Raw genomic sequence first — 16,766 nt, forward strand, 5'->3', positions numbered from 1 at the left:
ATCAGAGATGGAAAAGTCAGAGATGTAACAGGTGGTAAACAAATCCAGAGGCGGAGAGATGGGAGTGAAAGGGCAAAAGGGAAGGACTGTGATAGGTTACAAGGCATGAGACAGAAACTGACTAAAGGGATGATAGTGCAAAATGTGGGTGGGAATGGGACAGATTTATCTTCCTGCTGTTCAAACTGGCAAAAATATCACTCTTGATCAACCAATCACAACTACCCTTTCAAAGTAACTTTCTATAATTGTTTCATTTCCATCCCCACTGCTGCTGCCTTCACAGTCATTCCATCATCTTCAACCCATTCCAGCAAAATCCACCTTCTTCACTTGTGTTCAGCTCTTCTGACATCATGGAACTGAGTAAATTCAGTGAGAATTTTTTTGTCATTTGGCACAAGATTCGGAACCAAACCTGGGAGAGGTTTGTGTCGGTGTAAACAGTGAAATCCCCCCTATTACCGCTATATTTAGCCGTGAACCACCGTCTCTATAGTCAGTGATCTGCAGCCTGCCATGCCCTTCTCTCATTCCTTATCTTCACCTCTGAATTTGTTCGCTACCTGTTGCACGGGTGACATTTCCGGCGCTGGTGCAATACTCCAGCTCCCACTCCACTGATTCAGGCGGAACTGATATGCGTTTTCAGTTTTCAATCAAGAAGTAATGCATATTTATATTAATCATTCTCATGACATTTATAAGCGCCGAACCCTAACCACTAGACCCCCAGATTTGCAGCTTTACAGCCCGGCTTATCCATGCTTTCTGTGCCTTTTATTTTCATTTCAAACCTCTTTCAACAGAGACACTTTTCTCCGACAAAATGACACGTTTCTCTAGAACACAACCGACTTCTTCAGCCAATGACAACAGCGATTGCTGTTAGCTGGAGTAGCATTCATTGTCTCACAGTCCCGGATTGTCATTGGATCATTAAACAACAAAAAAAGACAGATATCGCCAACTCTCCTGTTACCCGGCGAGTTCCAACAGATAAGGCGAAAAGCAAGTGCAATACGGCTGTGAGACACTGCATTAAGCTAACATTCAACAACAAGAAGGAGCAACGCAGCTTTTCCTGTTACTTAAATGTGAAAGTTGCGGTAAAGTTTCTGCCCGGTTTCGAACCGAGGACCTTTCGCGTGTAAGGCGAACGGGATAACCACTACACTACAGAAACTCCACTGATAAGTGCATCTGACTACAATGCAGTTCCGCAATAGCATTTTTGGGTCTTTGTTTTGAAGAAATGGAATTCGGCTGTTCTCATTAGGAATGCTGGAGACAGACTGATCAACAATGTCATCATCAAATGGTACAGCAGGTTGGATGGTCATTAGATCATCTCTTCTGTGCCAGCTTCTTTTTTAAAGAGGAACCAATTCGTCTCAATATAATTCTCTCTCTCCATAAGACTAATTTTTCTCTATTTCAAGTAACTGTCTAATTCACATTTGAAGAAGGAGTTTCTGCAGAATCCATGCACAGTTTCCCTTAATTAACAAAGTTTTCCCGACCAAGTAACATGAAGATTTGGACTTGGGTTTCTTCCAGTCCCTCGAGGGGTGGATCTGAATCCCAGCGCTGCCACAGTTTAAGTCACATTGCCACTTTGGGGAACTTTAGGAATTCCCTTTCAGAGAATAAGAGGAGATTCTAGATTACTATAGGGCGGGTTGTGAACTTTATTTTGTTTGGAAAAACGCGGAGAGTCAACACAAATATAAATTGTTGTGGGGGGAAGGCAGGTGTGTGGAATTGGTTGAGTTGTTCTTCCAGAGATCCAGCACAGGCACGACGGGCCGAGTGACTTATTTTGCAGCCATTTCTGATTGGACAAGAACACATTTGAGCTCGAAAGCTGTTGTTAGTCGTGGCTGAATGTTTAAGGTGATGGATTTCAAATCCATTGGTCCCTCCCGCTGTAGGTTTGAATCCTGCTGACTACGGTTCTCATTCCTCATTTTAACCAGGTGTCACCAACCTCATCCCTGCGGCTCCTGTGAAACTGACAAGGCGACACGCGGCAGAAATTCATCACTGAAAGTAACTGACACACATCAAATTCTGCCGCTTTCATGTCGCATCTTTTAATTTCCTGTTCTCCCTCTCAGACATTTCCAGGTCTATCAAATGTCATCCACCTGGAACTTCAGCCTCCACCTCGTTTTACTGAATATGGTCGATTTTCCGTTAGCTTAAGTTAATAGGTGGCTCCATAGCTCAGTGGTTACAGCACTTGCCTTGTAAGTCAAGGGGCGCGAGTTCAATCCTTTCTGGAACCTATGGGTAACCTTCAGCTGAAATGGCAAAATTATGTGGAAAGCTGAGAGACTGCAGACCAATGTCGAAGAAGCAATTTAATAAGTTAAAATACTGTGGATGCTGGAAATCTGTATTAAAAACAGAAAATGCTGCAAAAACCCACCATCTGACAGCATCTGTGGAGAGAGAAACAGAGTCAATGTCTCGAGTCCTTGTGACTCTTCAGAGAAGCATAAATGTTATGGCATTTGTACTGTTGTACGAGGGGTTGAGTGGAGCAGGTGGGAAGGTCAGCGATAGGTGGGGGCTCAGGAAGGGTTGACAAAGGAGTGAGGGACACAAGACAAAGGGAGTGTTAATGATAGCGGTAAGGGCGAAAAAAGATACTGATTGTGGCATAAAGGCAAGAAAGCAGAATGTGTGAATAGCAGAACAAGGTTCAGCACTCTGTGAAAGAACAGCTGACAGTTGGCCCTTTAGGGGCCTTCCTCCTCACTTTCCAAGGGCCGAAACGCTTCTTTCAGGTGAAGCAGTGCTTCACTTGCACCCCCTTTAATTTGGTCCAGTGCATTCGCTGTTCCCAATGCGGTCTCCTCTACATTGGAGAGACAAAACACAGACTGGGTGACCACTTTGTGGAACACCTTCGGTCTGTCTGCAAGTATGACCCAGACCTTCCTGTCGCTTGCCATTTCAGCACTCCACCCTGCTCTCAAGTCCACATGTCCGTCCTTGGCCTGCTGCAATGTTCCAGTGAAGCTCAACGCCAACTGGAGGAACAACAACACATCTTCCGATTAGGCACTTTACAGCCTTCCAGACTTAACGTTGATTTCAATAGCTTCAGACCGCGAACTCTCTCCTCTAATTTCACCCTTATTAAAATCTCGCTATAAAAATGTATTTTTATTTTTATTTACTTATTTTTATTAGTTTATTCATTATTTTATCCCCCCTTTTATCCCCTTTTCTATCCTTTTTTCCCAACCACCGCACTTCCCCCCACCCCAGCCCAAAATAGAGCCATCTGTTACTTGTTCCATGTTGCTCTTTCACAAAGTGCTGACCCTTGTTCTTCTATTAACACATTCTGCTTCCTGACTTTTATGCCACTATCCGCACCTTCTTCAGCCCTGACCACTGCCATTAACACTCCCTTTGTCTTGTGTCCATGACATCTTTGTCAATCTCTCCTCAGCCCCCACCTATCACTGACCTTCTATCCAATCTCGCCTGCTCTACCCTCCTCACACCGCCCCCCTCCCCGCCCCCTCCCCGCCCCGCTTGAATAGCATAAAGTCTATCACTTTCTATTTCTTTTCAGGTCTGAAGAAGAGTCATACGGACTCGAAACGTTAACTCGGATTCCCTCTCCACAGATTATGTCAGACCTGCTGAGTTTTGCCAGAATTTTCTGTTTTTATAATATATAAGAGGTGATTGGCTAACAAGATGACAGACGGAGAAAAATGTAGCAAATTCTGAAGTTACTCACTTGGTCGTAAAAATAGTTTTAAAAAAACGACAAAGCAGAACATGTTTGAAGAGGTGAGAAAGTTGTGCTGATGTTCAAAGAGACTTGGCTGTACCTGTACAAAGAACACAGAAAGTTGCATCAGTCTCTGTAGCACAATTGGTCAGCGCGTTCGGCTGTTAACTGTAAAGTTTGGTGGTTCAGAGGCGAAGCTGTTAATATTTTTCTCCTATCAACATTCAGTGTCACTCAGATCCGGGTTGTCAATGGCGGTAAGAACATTTCCCACAAATGTTGCCAGTTCTACTGTTCTTCAATGAGTTTCGATTCAGGAAATCTTCGGCGGGTAAAGCAAATGTGAGAATCACTAGACGACAAAAACAACACGCAGCTCCTTGCAGAACGACCTAGAATGTCAAACTGTGCTGTCTTATTGCACTTCTGAACCTTGTTTTGTGGAAGTACAATTTGGCTGAAAACCTTAGCCATGCGGCAGAGAAATTGATCTAACATTAGAATCATCAGATGACACAACACATCAGCAGCTCATTCAACACCTCACACATGTGCGAACGGCCTTACAGCAAATCCGTCCCCATCTTTCTCTTTTTCTTCCAAGCCATGCATTTTTCAGAATATCATTCGAAACCTGGAGAGGTATAAATGTCACATGGTTTTGAGATGATGCATCCAGTTACTATTTAACAACAAACGCGAAAGATGCAACCTTTCATCACATTTAATTCTGTTAATGCTTCTACCCCTTTTCGAGCGGGGAAACTTTCCGTGTGTGAGAGACTGTGATCCCTATTACCCTACACAAACCCTGCAATGTAGCGGGGAAACTTTCTGTGTGTGAGAGAACGTGATCCCTATTACCCTACACAAACCCTGCAATGTAAAGAGCCCAATTTAACACATAGAAGGCAGAGAGCCGGGAATTTTCAGATTGGAAAGCCGTAAGTAGTGGAGTGCCACAAGGATCATACCCAGGGACTCAATTATTTACTATCTATATTAATGACACGGAGGAGGGGACAGAGTGTAATGTATCCAAATTTTCTGACGATACAAAATAGGTGGGAGGTCAAGTTGTGATGAGGACCTGAGGAATCTTCAAAGGGTTATAGATAAGTTGAGTGAGTGGGCGAAAGTTGGCAGATGGAGTTTAATGTAGGAAAGTTTGAGATCATACACATTGTTAGGAAGAATCAAAAGGCAGAATATTATTTTAATGGAGGGAGACTCCAAAAAAGTGCAGCACAGAGGGATCTGGGTGTTCCTATGCATGAAACACAAAAATGGCATGTAGGTGCAGCAAGTAATTAAGAAGGCAAATGGAATTTTGGCCTGTTTTGCTCGTGGTCGGAGTTTAAAAATCGGGAAGTCTTGTTACAGCTGTACAGAGTGTTGGTGAGGTCGCACCTGGAGTCGTGTGTACAGTTTTGTTCCCCATATTTAGGGAAGCATATATTGCCATTGCCGGCAGTTCAAAAGAGATTCACTAGGCTGATTCCTGGGATGAACGGGTCGACTAATCAAGAACTGTGAAGCAGGTGAAGCCTTTATTCAATAGAGTTTAGAATATTGAGGGGTGATCTTATTGAAACGTGCAAGATTCTGAGGGGGTTGACAGGGTGGATGTTGAGAAGATGTTTCCACTCATGGGGGAACCTACAACTAGGGGACATAGTTACAGAATAAGGGGCCACTCATTTAAAACTGAGATGCGAAGGAATTTCTTCTTCCAGAGGGTACTGAATGTTTGGAATTCTGTAACCAAGAGAGTTGTGGAGGGTAGCTCACAGAGTATTTAAAGAGGAGGTAGATAGATTTTTGAAATATTGGGGATTGAGGGCTATGAGGAGCTGGCAGGAAAGAGGAGTTGAGGCCTGGGGCAGAGTAGCCATGATAATATTGAACAGCAGGGCAGGCTTGAGGGGCCGAATGGACGACTCCTGCTCCTATTTATAATGTTCTTCTGTTCTTATGAAACGTGTCTCTGGTGAAAGAGGTCTGAAACAAAACTAAAAGGCCCAGGTAGCATAGATAAGCCACGTGGTGAGGTTTCTGAGCAGCTTTCTTGGTGGCCTAGTGGTCAGGATTCAGCGCTTTCACTGCTGTGGTCCAGGTTTAATTCCCAGTCAGGGAATGAAGATTTACTGACCTCGTGAAAAGTGTTACAATGAGTCTGGGTTGTTTCTTGATGAAAAACAGAAGACGCTCATCTCTGCCAGAATCAGTGGAGTGAGAGCTGGAGATCTGCCTCAGAGCTGGAAATGTCACCCGTGCAACAGGTCGGGAACAAATATAGAGGTGAAGATAGGGAATGAGAGAAGGGCTGCGATAGGTTACAAAACCCTAACCAGAGAGATGTTTGTGCAAGACAAAATATAGCGGAAATAAGGGAGGTTTTACTGTTTACACCGACACAAATACCTCCCAGATCTGGTTCCAAATCTCGTGTTAAATGAGAACAAAACTTCTCGCTGAATTTTCCACTTTTTAGCTGCACCTCCTTACAAATATTGCAAACTCCTCATGCATCTTCCATCTTGATATTTTTCTCTGTGACAATTTGATATGAAACTGCACAACCAATGTGAATAAAGTTTGTGATGGGAAAAAGATGTTCATGCCCTTGGAGAACTGAACCACAATGACACACACAGAGGAACAAACACAGACATATAGACCGAGAGTGACAAAGAGCAAGGGAATGTCTCTTAGGAGAGACAAACACCCAGAAATCAAGCCTGACACCAACCTGTTTCCGTTTTTGTTCCATTTCTCGCTGCAACTTTTGTGAATGTTTGCAGGCGAATAGACATTCGAGAACGCTGGAGGTTTTAGATGGTTTTATTCAACTTATTCGGACAATTAATTGTGCAGGTACACTGTAAAATTCAGGAATGATAAGAAGCGTAATTGGCAGGATTCCAGCATACCTGTGGAGATCCCAATGCATTCAAAACATGCCGCCTTAAACACTCAGTCACAAATCCAAGCCCCAGATTTGTATTAATAATGTTTGTATAAATTCATAGACGGCTACATCTGACGGTCATTCAGCATGTCGACACTCTGGAAGAGCAACTCAACTACTGTAATTCCGCACCCCGCCTTTTCCCTACAGCAATTCATATTTATATTGCCTCTCCTCGTTCTTCCGATCAAAATAAAACACCGCACACTCCACTGGTGTGAAGTGGTATCTGTTGACCTGTTGGTTTGAAAGGGGCTGCTGCAGATCACAAAAGGTAGATCATCTGACCGCTTGGCAGTGGTGGGGTTCGAACCCACGCCTCCATAGAGACTGAAGCCTTAATCAAGCGCCTTAGACCGCTCGGCCACACTACCACGTTACCTATGGACGCTCCTAATTCCCTTCACTGGTATTATCATCGAAATAGAACAGAAGCAAAGGAGCAGGGACAGGTCATTGGGAAACTCGAACCAGCTCCGCCAGTTAATCAGATCATTCTGCACTTTGTAACATACAGAAATCATCTCCACTATTAACTTCATTATTTCAGTGTTTCACTATTTCAATGTTTCAAATGATGTGTTTTTTGCCCCTGTGGTGACTGTGCGTGTTTGCTCAATGAAATGCTGGTAAAAGGTATCGACTGAGAAAAATGAGGAGATGATTGGTCAGAATAAACATTTGTTTTCTGAAAATTCGATTTGAAATCAACTATTTTTAAAATTTGAATAATTGTAAAAGAATTCCGAGTCCAACCCTTCATCTCAATGAGTCAGGGAATCTTTGTTAATTTTCACACATTGAGCATGGACACGGCAGCAGCTCCTGCACCTCTTTCAATATTGTTTCTCTTAACTCAGAGTTTTCAAAAGGGAATTGGACAATGAGTTGAAAGAGGAAAATAAATCATAGTTATGGAAAGAGACAAAGAAATTGAGATTAAGTCGAAAGCTCTTTGTGGAAATCTGATATCGATACTATGGGCCCCTTGTTGATCTGTGCCCTTTGATGATGACATTATTGGATCAGTCTGTCTCCCAGCATTCCCAAAGAGAGCAGCCGAATTCCATTTCTTCAAAATAAAGACTCAAAGTTTTGCTGCATGATGTCACCACTTAACATTTTAGTGAGGCCCATTGAGCTTTTCTCCTGTCCCCTGTTTCTGCAGGGCAGTGGTTATCATGTTTACCAAAGATGTGAAGAGTTAACTCGTTCGAAACTGGCCAGAACCATCATCATAACTTGCAGATTGAAGTTTGCTGAAGACAGCAGGATGTAGATATGTGTCCTGGTCACTGTTTATCCTTCAACCAAGATTATAAGATCTGCGTATTGTAAAGTCTCTCGCTTTGTGTGTTTGTTGAGCAGCGATTGGCTGCCGTGTTCCCTGCATGAAAACAATGACTCTCCTTCAGAAAGTACTTCAATAAAACCAAAATACTGGAAATCTGAAATAAAAACATTAAATGCAGGTAGAACTCAGCAGGTCTGACAACTTCCGTGGAAAGCGAAACCTGCTGAGTTTCTCCAGTATTTTCTGTTTTAATTTCAAAAAGTGCTTAGTTGGCTTGAAAGTGGTTTCAGACATCCGCTGGTCAGGAAAAGCGCTGTTTAAATGCAAGTCTGTCTTTCCTTAACTATCTTTAAATCCCAGTCCTCTGGTTACTGACCCCCGTCAGTGGAAACAGTTTCTCCCTATCGGCACCATCAAGCCGCCCGTCCCCACTGCCCTCACCCACATTATTTCGAATAGCTCCATGAAATCTCCACTTAAACGTCTTTGCTCTAAATAGAACAATCCCGGTCTCTATAATCTCTCCACAAAACTGAATTTCCTCATCCCTGGACAGGATGCGCCTTGCATTGAGGGATTGAGATGAGATTTTGGAAAATATTGTCAGTTAGCAGGTGGGAAAATGGAGAAGGAACCAAAACAGAAAACGCAGTCTCCAGCTTTGTGAATCTTTAGAAACTCTTTGGGAACCGGAATCAGAGGAGAATGAAGGGTGAACTGTCCGACTGACCAGAGACAGTCAAGGCACCTTTCCCTTCTTTAAGACGCTGGAACATTGACTCTGATGTTATCAGTGAAATTAACTGATCTGAGACTTTGAAAGGATTCTCGTTACTGCACATCAGGAATTCAAACCTAATTTCGGCTTCGGGACAATCAGAATACTTGGTAACAGACAAGACACGCAAAGGCTCGAAGGGAGACGGCACCGGTTGTAGGAGAGCTGGTTCCCGGTGGCAGGGATGTGTCTGCATGTGGGTGGGATCAGACTGTTTCCTTGTATCCACAATGAATGTCCCACCCTTTATTTTGGAAGAGTAAAACTGATAGAAACAATTGACATTGCGGTAGCAGCAATCTGACGATTTAACTCACTGATATCCTGGATAAAAACTTCATCAGTCTCTGTGGCGCAATTGGTCAGCGCGTTCGGCTGTTAACCGAAAGGTTGGTGGTTCGGGACCACCCAGGGACGAAGCTGCCCTTCTTTTTCCCCCATCAGCCTTCATTGTCACTCAGTTCCCGGTTGTCATTGGCTACTTGAGCTGAATGTCAAGACCCCGGAAATGTTGCCGGCTCCACTGTTATTAAGTGAGCTCCCAGGTAAGCGGCTTTTTTTCGAATATTCATTTCAAATATAATGAGAAAACATTTAGACCTACCATGCACTGATATCCAACACACTGGAAATTTATGAAGTTATTGGATTCAAACAAACCCATCAATGATCCCCTCTTCCTCAGCTCCACAGTGAGTGAGACAGAGAAAAGCAGACAAGCAGCAATATTCCATCCCCGCACTCTCCAATCACCCGCTGCCAGCAGAAAGCGGCGACTGCAGCTTCAATCAGCGGGTTACTGCCCATCCCTGGGACGCAAGATACTCCAACTCGGTCCAAACCTCCCAATACACCGAGCACAGGCTCAGGAAAACACAGGTAGATTATATCCTGGTCACAAAACCTCCGAGCAGCATTTACAGAATACCCGAGTGAGCGAGTCACAAATAAAAGTCACAGAAACTTTCTAAATCGTTTCACTCTAAAATTCCTTCATTTTATTGAAAAGCTAACTGTTGTGAATCTGAAAATGAGCACCATGGGATTTGTGTTACCGAGTGAAATTTTTCCATTGTTTATCCATTAGGTTTGTAAGTCAAATTGTGTTGGATATTGAAGCGAATCTGATTTCAAAATGAGGTCACAAAGCAGCTAAACATTAAATCCAGGAGAAAATCCTGAGGAAAATGGATCACAATGTTTGGAAGGAGGTGCAGCTGAGAAGCGGAAGCTGTGAATGTTGTTATTGATGATTGAGTGGAAAGCACTGGGGCCTTGGTCAATCAGCGTGTCCCAGTGGTGAAAACGATTCTTTTAAAATCCACTGGGGTTTCCCCAGGAAAGTTCCAATCTTACCGACTGTGCTTATTATTGCTGATTTCAACCAGGTGTCCACAGAACTCTCGGATCAATGGAAGAAAAAACATCCAAAAATTCTCCTGATTTTTGGACTCTGAGGGAATGAAGGGCGATCGGGATCGGGTGGGAAATTGGTGTTGAGGCTGGAGATTCGCCATGATCTTGTTAAGTGATGGAAGAGGCTTGTGGGGCCTTATGAAGTATTTCTGCTGTTTTGCTCCTGTTCTATTTGAGTAGCCATACCAGCCAAGGTGATGGGCACTAATAGTCTGAGCTCAGTAGAGTGGCTATAGGTGTTTGAAGGTGTCACTCTTCTTTGAATGGTGAAAACGATGCTTTTAAAATCCACTGGGGTTTCCCCAGGAAAGTTCCAATCTTACCGACTGTGCTTCTTATTAATGCTTATTTCAACCAGGTGTCCACAGAACTCTCGGATCAATGGAAGAAAAAACATCCAAAAATTCTCCTGATTTTTGAACTCTAAGGAACGAAGGGCAATCGGGATCGGGTGGGAAATTGGTGTTGAGGTTGGGGATCCGCCATGATCTTATTAAGTGACGGAGGAGGCTTGTGGGTCCTTATGACGTATTGTTGCCGCTTTGGTTCTGTTCTGTTTCAGTAACAGCATCAGATAAAGCAATGGGCAGTAGCATCCTGAGCTCGGTAATTCAGCTGAGTTGTTGTAGGTGCTGGTTTAAGGTTTCACTCTTTATTGAGGCGTGGTTTCTAATCCCACTGCTGCTAAATTGTCCTCTTGGTCGAAAAGATGCCAGCTCACAGTTAAAGCAGGTATGTGCGGTGTTTCACTTTAATGGGAAGAACGAGGAGACACAATAAAAATATAAATGACTGTGGAGAAAATGTGGGGTTGTCGAATGAGCTGAATTCCTCTTCCATAAGCTGGTATGGACAGACTGGGCCGAATTTCCTCCTCCTTTGCTATAGCCATCTATAATTTTATACCAACAACACTAACCTATCCATGGGACCGGTCATCGTGGCCGAGTGGTTCAGGCCATGGAGTCCAGATCCAGTCAAGGCCATGTGGAGTAGCATCATGAGCTTGGTAGAGCAGCAGTAGTTGCTGTCTATGGTTTAAGGTCTCATTCTTAATTGAGGCGTGATTTCAAATTCCACTGCTGCTAAAATTGCCCTGTTAGTCGAAAAGGTGCCAGCTGACAGTTAAAGCAGGTGTATGCCATGTTTCACTTTAACAGTAATACTGAGGAGAGACAATAAAAATAAAAATGGCTGTGGAGAAAAGGCGGGATTGTTGAATTACCTGAATTCCTTTTCCATGAGCTGGCACGGACACAATGGGCCGAATGTACTCCTTCCCTGCTGTGGCCGCCTATAATTTTATAACAACAAAATTACCCTGTGCATAGGGGCAGTCATCGTAGTCGAGTGGTTTAGGCGATGGAGTCCAAATCCATTGGGGATTCCTGCATCTCATTATTCCTGGTTTTAACTCTGTGTCTACGGAGTTAATTATCGGTTACATTGAATAAAACCCATCAAAACAAGCGGGCGTTTTCCTCTTTCTGTTCATTCACAAAACCTACCGTGGAAACGAAGCAAAACTTGGTGTCATGTTTGCTTCCTGGGCGCTTGTCTCTCCTTAGAGACAAACCCTTGCCCTCTGTCAGTCTCGGTGTATATCCCTGTGTGGGTTCCTTTGTGTGTGTCAAAGTGATTCAGTTTCCCGAGGAGGTGAACACATTTTTACCATCACAAACTTTATTCACATTAGTTGTGCAGCTTCAGATGAAAATGTTACAGAGAAAAATATCAGGATGAAAGATGCAAGAGGAGTTTGCGATGTTTGGAAGGAGGTGCAGCTAAGAAGAGGAAGATGTGAATGATGTCATTGATGATTGAGAGGAAAATATTGCAACCTTGGGACTTGTGTAGTTCGATACCTTCTACACTTTGAAATTCAGAACAAGCTGAGGCTGCAGGTGGAAAGCAACAGTTGTCTCCATGAATGTTGGGATATGGGATACATATGTCATGTGTGCCCGGCTACTTCAACTGGTACATCAAAGGATCTTCATCTCAGCGTCGTGGGTTCGGCGCACGTTGAGTGCAGCTTCTTTCAAACAAATAACCACCAACCTATTTTCCTTTGAAACTGGACGACGGATATTCACCACTGATTCAAAGCACTTCCATGTCCCATCTCTTTCTGTCTCACCTCCAGCTCTCTCCGCCCTTCCAGGAGCTGTTTGACCACACACAGTCAGTTAGTGCGAACGTTAAACAGAACGTGGTCGGTTTATAGGTAACAGGCTAAAGAGACACCAGGATCTTCCTGATTCCCCCCAGGTATTGATTACAGGAATGTGCACAGTGCCGATTATCCACAGTCACACGCTCCTTCCAGTCTTGTCTACGTTGCTCAGCTTTGAAATTTCTCGTATTTTCGCACTGGATTTCAATGTGAAGAAAGCAGAGCTGTGATAAGTTTATATTGTTCAGCAGATATACTGCAAGAAGTTACATAACAGGCTAAAGATTACAGTGCTCTTTAGTCGCGGTGAGCTCCAGTGAAGGATTGGAACCATTAATGTGTCGTTCAATTAGTCTCGTGACAAATCTCTTGCTATAAATGACAACTCGCTGAATTTGCTGCATGTTTTGGTTTCAAAAGAGCCGAATACAAGGTAAGAAAGTACATCTTGCTAGAGTGGGTTATGAAATGGCAGAATGACTGTGAAAGAAGCACCCGTGCTGTTGGGCAACATAAAATTATAGAAAGTTACAGCATAGAAAAAGGCCATTCAGCCTCAATGAGCTAATGAGCTGCTTTTCAAGAGTAGTTGTGATTGGTTGATCCATCAGGAGTGATATGTTTGTCAATGCAAACAGTAGGCACCAGAATTTGCCCTTCTCTCACCCATATTTTTCTTGGCACCAGCATCCCTATGGTCAGTGCTTTTCAAACAGCCCTTCTCTTGTCCTTCTTTCACTCCGCTCCTGTCTTTGTCCCCGACCTCTTCCAAGTGTGATATTTCCAGCTCTGAGGCGAAACTTCAACTGATTATGGTGGAGCTGATAAATGTTATCAATCAATAAGTAATTAACACTCACTTTAACAATTTCACAAGATCAATAAATTTGCACTCCCTGACCGGGAATCGAACTCAGGCCGCGGCGGTGAAAGCGCTGAATCCTGACCACTAGACCACCAGGGAAACTGGCTAGTTCGTTTCAGTTTGATTTATTGACGCTGCTTTTATCCATGTTTCCATTTTAAATGGAATGAATTCTTCAGTCAATTACAACAACGGTTTCTGTGAGCTGGAACATGAAATTGACAGTGAGGTGAAATAGCCCCACAAGCTGCTCATGTGTAACTGTCAATTTTCAAAACCCACCAACCTCATCACTGCGGCTCCTGTGAAACTGACAAGGGAACACACGGCAGACATTCATCACTGAAAGTAACGGAGACACATCCAATTCAAAACACTGTCATTTCGCATCTGTTTCTGCTTCTGTCCCTGCCTCACCTCCAGCTCCCTCTGCCCATCCAGCTCCCAGGTCAATTAGCTGCTTGATGCAGACACAGTCAGTTCATGAACCCAAGCTTTCCCTGGAAATCAGAGACAGAGAATGTGGGACCCAAGGATTTTCGAAAGAATGCGTTTGCAGATTACATGGTAAAGATAATCTGGGATCTCATCTTCCTGATTCTCCCATATACGGATTACAGGAATGTGCACAGGGCCGATTATCCACAGTCGCAGGTTCCTTCCAGTCTTGTGCACGTAGTTGAGCTTTGAACCCACTCGCAAGAGTGGATTATAAAATGGCAGAATGAGTGTGAAAGAAGTGGTGTTGTGAAATATCAAAGTATAGAGAAGCAACGAAAGAGGCCATTCGGCCCTGTGTGCTGCTTTCAAAGAACTCTGAAGAGTTATATGGAATCGAAATATTAACTCTCTTCCTTTCTCCAGAGATGCTGCCAGATATGCTGAAATTTTTTTACAGCGTTTTGTGTTTTTTTTTGTTCAGATTTCCAGCATCCATAGTATTTTGCTTTTATCCCTGGATTCCTAGCCCAGCAACAATACCACTGCGCCAATGCTGACCACTGAATAAGAAAATACAGACATGTCTGTACGTGTTTTCTCCTATTTAAATGATATGTCCTTCGACGGCAGGATTCGAACCCTTGTGTTCATTATTAACAACAAATGTAAATGATTGAACATTCACTCACACTTAAATGAGCAAGCTTGGATAATGTTTTTGCCCAGTTTCAAACCGCTGCTCTGCCACATGTGAAATGACCGTGAACCCCACTGCCCTGCACAAACCCTGCGCTGTAAAGAGCCCAATGGAGCTGTCTGGAATGTTAAGCGGTGACGTCATGCAGCAGCACTTTGGGTCTTTGTTTTGAAGAAATGGAATTCGGCTGTTCTCATTAGGAATGCTGGAGACAGACTGATCAACAATGTCATCATCAAATGGCACAGCGCAGTAAGAGGCCCTAAGATGGAAGCAAAATAATGTAGATACTGGAAATCTGAAATAAAAACAGAAAGTGCTGGGAAAAATTCATCAGGTCTGGTAACATCTGTGAAGAGAGAAGCTGAGTTAACGTTCTGAGTCCGTATGTCTCTTCTTCAGATTCAGGCCGACTCGAAGCATTAACTCTGCTTCTCTATCCACAGGTGTTGTCAGACCTGTTGAGTTTTTCCAGCATTTCCTGTTTTTACTACAACGTGAAGCCCTTCACCTCATCGTATCTGTGCCAGCTATTTTTAAAGAGCTGACCAATTCGTCTCAAATTCCTTCTCTCTTTACTTAAACCTGAGTATTCTCCCTTTCAATCATTGTCCATTTCTCGCTTGAAGAAGGAGTTTCTGCAGAATCCATGCACAGTTTGCCTTAGTTAACAAAGTTTCCCTGACCCAATGACATGAAGAGTTGGTCTAAGATTCCTTATACAGTTTTTGATACAAACATTATTTATTTATGCAATTGATTTCATTTCGAATTACAAAAGAACTTTACCCTGATCAAACAGGTCATTATTATTTCTGAGCTGATATCTACAATCTAATTCCATTTGCTCTACAAACGGGAGAGCTGGATTCAGGTTCGAGTCTCTGGAGGAGTGGGTCCGAATCCCACCGCTCCCAAATTTTCAGTTGCTTCCCACTTTCGGGCACATTAGGAATTCCCTTTGGGTGAGCAAGAGACAACTCCAGTTTAATACGGGGAGTGGGGTGGGTTGTGGTTCTTTATTTTGGCAGGGTGAACGAGGAGAGACAATGTCAATAGAAATTGCTGTGGGAGAAAGGCGTGTGAGTGGAATTGGTTTAGTTGCTCTTCCTGAGAGCCAGCATAGACACGACGGGCCGTACGACTTACTTCATAGTCATCTCTGATTTGATATGAACATGCTTTCCCTCAGGAAGTGCTGTTAGTCGCGGACGAATGTTGAGGGCGATGGTACTGACATCCATCGGGGTTTCCCCAATGTTGGTTTGCTGACTGCGGTTCTCGTTATTCCCGATTTTAACCAGGTGCCAACAGAATTAGTTATCGGATAAATGGAAACAAACAAAAACTCCCGCGCTTCCATCTGCAAGGATTTGCAAAATCTGCATATGGAAATGGAACACAACTGAGCCGGTTTGGTGACATCCTTTCTTTCTGGCTGTTTGTCTCTCGTTAGGCCTCTGTCGCTCTCGGTTTATGTGTGTGTGTGTTCATGTGTGTATCAATGTGCTTCAGTTCCTCATTTTTACAGATCCACACTTTATTCACCTTAGTTGTGTGGCTTCATATTAAAATCGTAGAGAGAAAAGAAAAACAGGTTTAAAAGGTTCAGGAGGAATTTTCTTTCTGTATTTCTGAGTGGAGACTGTTCAGTTATTAAGTGTCCGTATGTTACAAAGCGGAGGGCGATTGAAATTTTCACTGAGCAACATTTAAACAGACAGACACCGAGCCCATATGTTTGAGTGGTTACGGCAATTAACACATCGGGAGAATGATTTGTAAATACAAATATTCCAAACTGAAATCCCTCGGGCATTAGGAACTGTATTTATTCTCGAAGCTGTTCCACGTGTGACATTTGCAGCTCTGATGTGAAACTTCAACTCTCACTCCACTGATTCGGGCGGAGCTGTTGTGCGTTTCGGTTTTCAATCAATAAGTAAATCAGGCCTGTTTTAACAGTTTGTACCAGATCACTAAACCTTCATTGCCTGGCCGGGAATCGAGTCCGGGCCACGGCGGTGAAAGGGCCGAATCCTCACCTCGAAGTCACGAGGAAAGCTGTCTATAACTCTTGCAACTTGCTTTATCTCCGCCGCATTTGCCGTTTTTCGGGTACTTTCACCAGAGATAAGTTTCTCCTACAGAACTTTATCATAAATGACAACATCGTGCAATGACAGCCACTGTTTTTAAGGGGTGAGCTGCAGTGAAGGGTTGGCACCAATAAAGTGTCGTTCAACTGGTCTGGTTCCAAATCCTGTGCTGGAATTAATGAAAAACTTTGAAATTGCTCAGTGTCTTGACTTCAAAAGCGAGAATGTAAGAAAGCACATTCCCCCAAGCGTGTAATAAAATATCGGAA

At 43.4% G+C, this 16,766-nt stretch overlaps 3 non-coding genes across 3 annotated transcripts; 1 reads left to right on the plus strand and 2 right to left on the minus strand.

Moving 5' to 3' along the window:
* Nucleotides 1-1,113: 1,113 nt before the first annotated feature.
* trnav-uac (transfer RNA valine (anticodon UAC)) lies at nucleotides 1,114-1,186 on the minus strand. Its single transcript has one exon. It is a non-coding gene; the product is annotated as a tRNA-Val (tRNA).
* A 5,837-nt stretch (nucleotides 1,187-7,023) lies between these two features.
* Nucleotides 7,024-7,105, minus strand: trnal-aag (transfer RNA leucine (anticodon AAG)). The gene has a single exon. It is a non-coding gene; the product is annotated as a tRNA-Leu (tRNA).
* A 2,041-nt stretch (nucleotides 7,106-9,146) lies between these two features.
* On the plus strand, nucleotides 9,147-9,220 carry trnan-guu (transfer RNA asparagine (anticodon GUU)). The gene has a single exon. It is a non-coding gene; the product is annotated as a tRNA-Asn (tRNA).
* Nucleotides 9,221-16,766: the final 7,546 nt, after the last annotated feature.

Source organism: Cetorhinus maximus, chromosome 23, assembly GCF_964194155.1.
Source record: "Cetorhinus maximus chromosome 23, sCetMax3.hap1.1, whole genome shotgun sequence".
Lineage (NCBI taxonomy): Eukaryota > Metazoa > Chordata > Chondrichthyes > Lamniformes > Cetorhinidae > Cetorhinus > Cetorhinus maximus.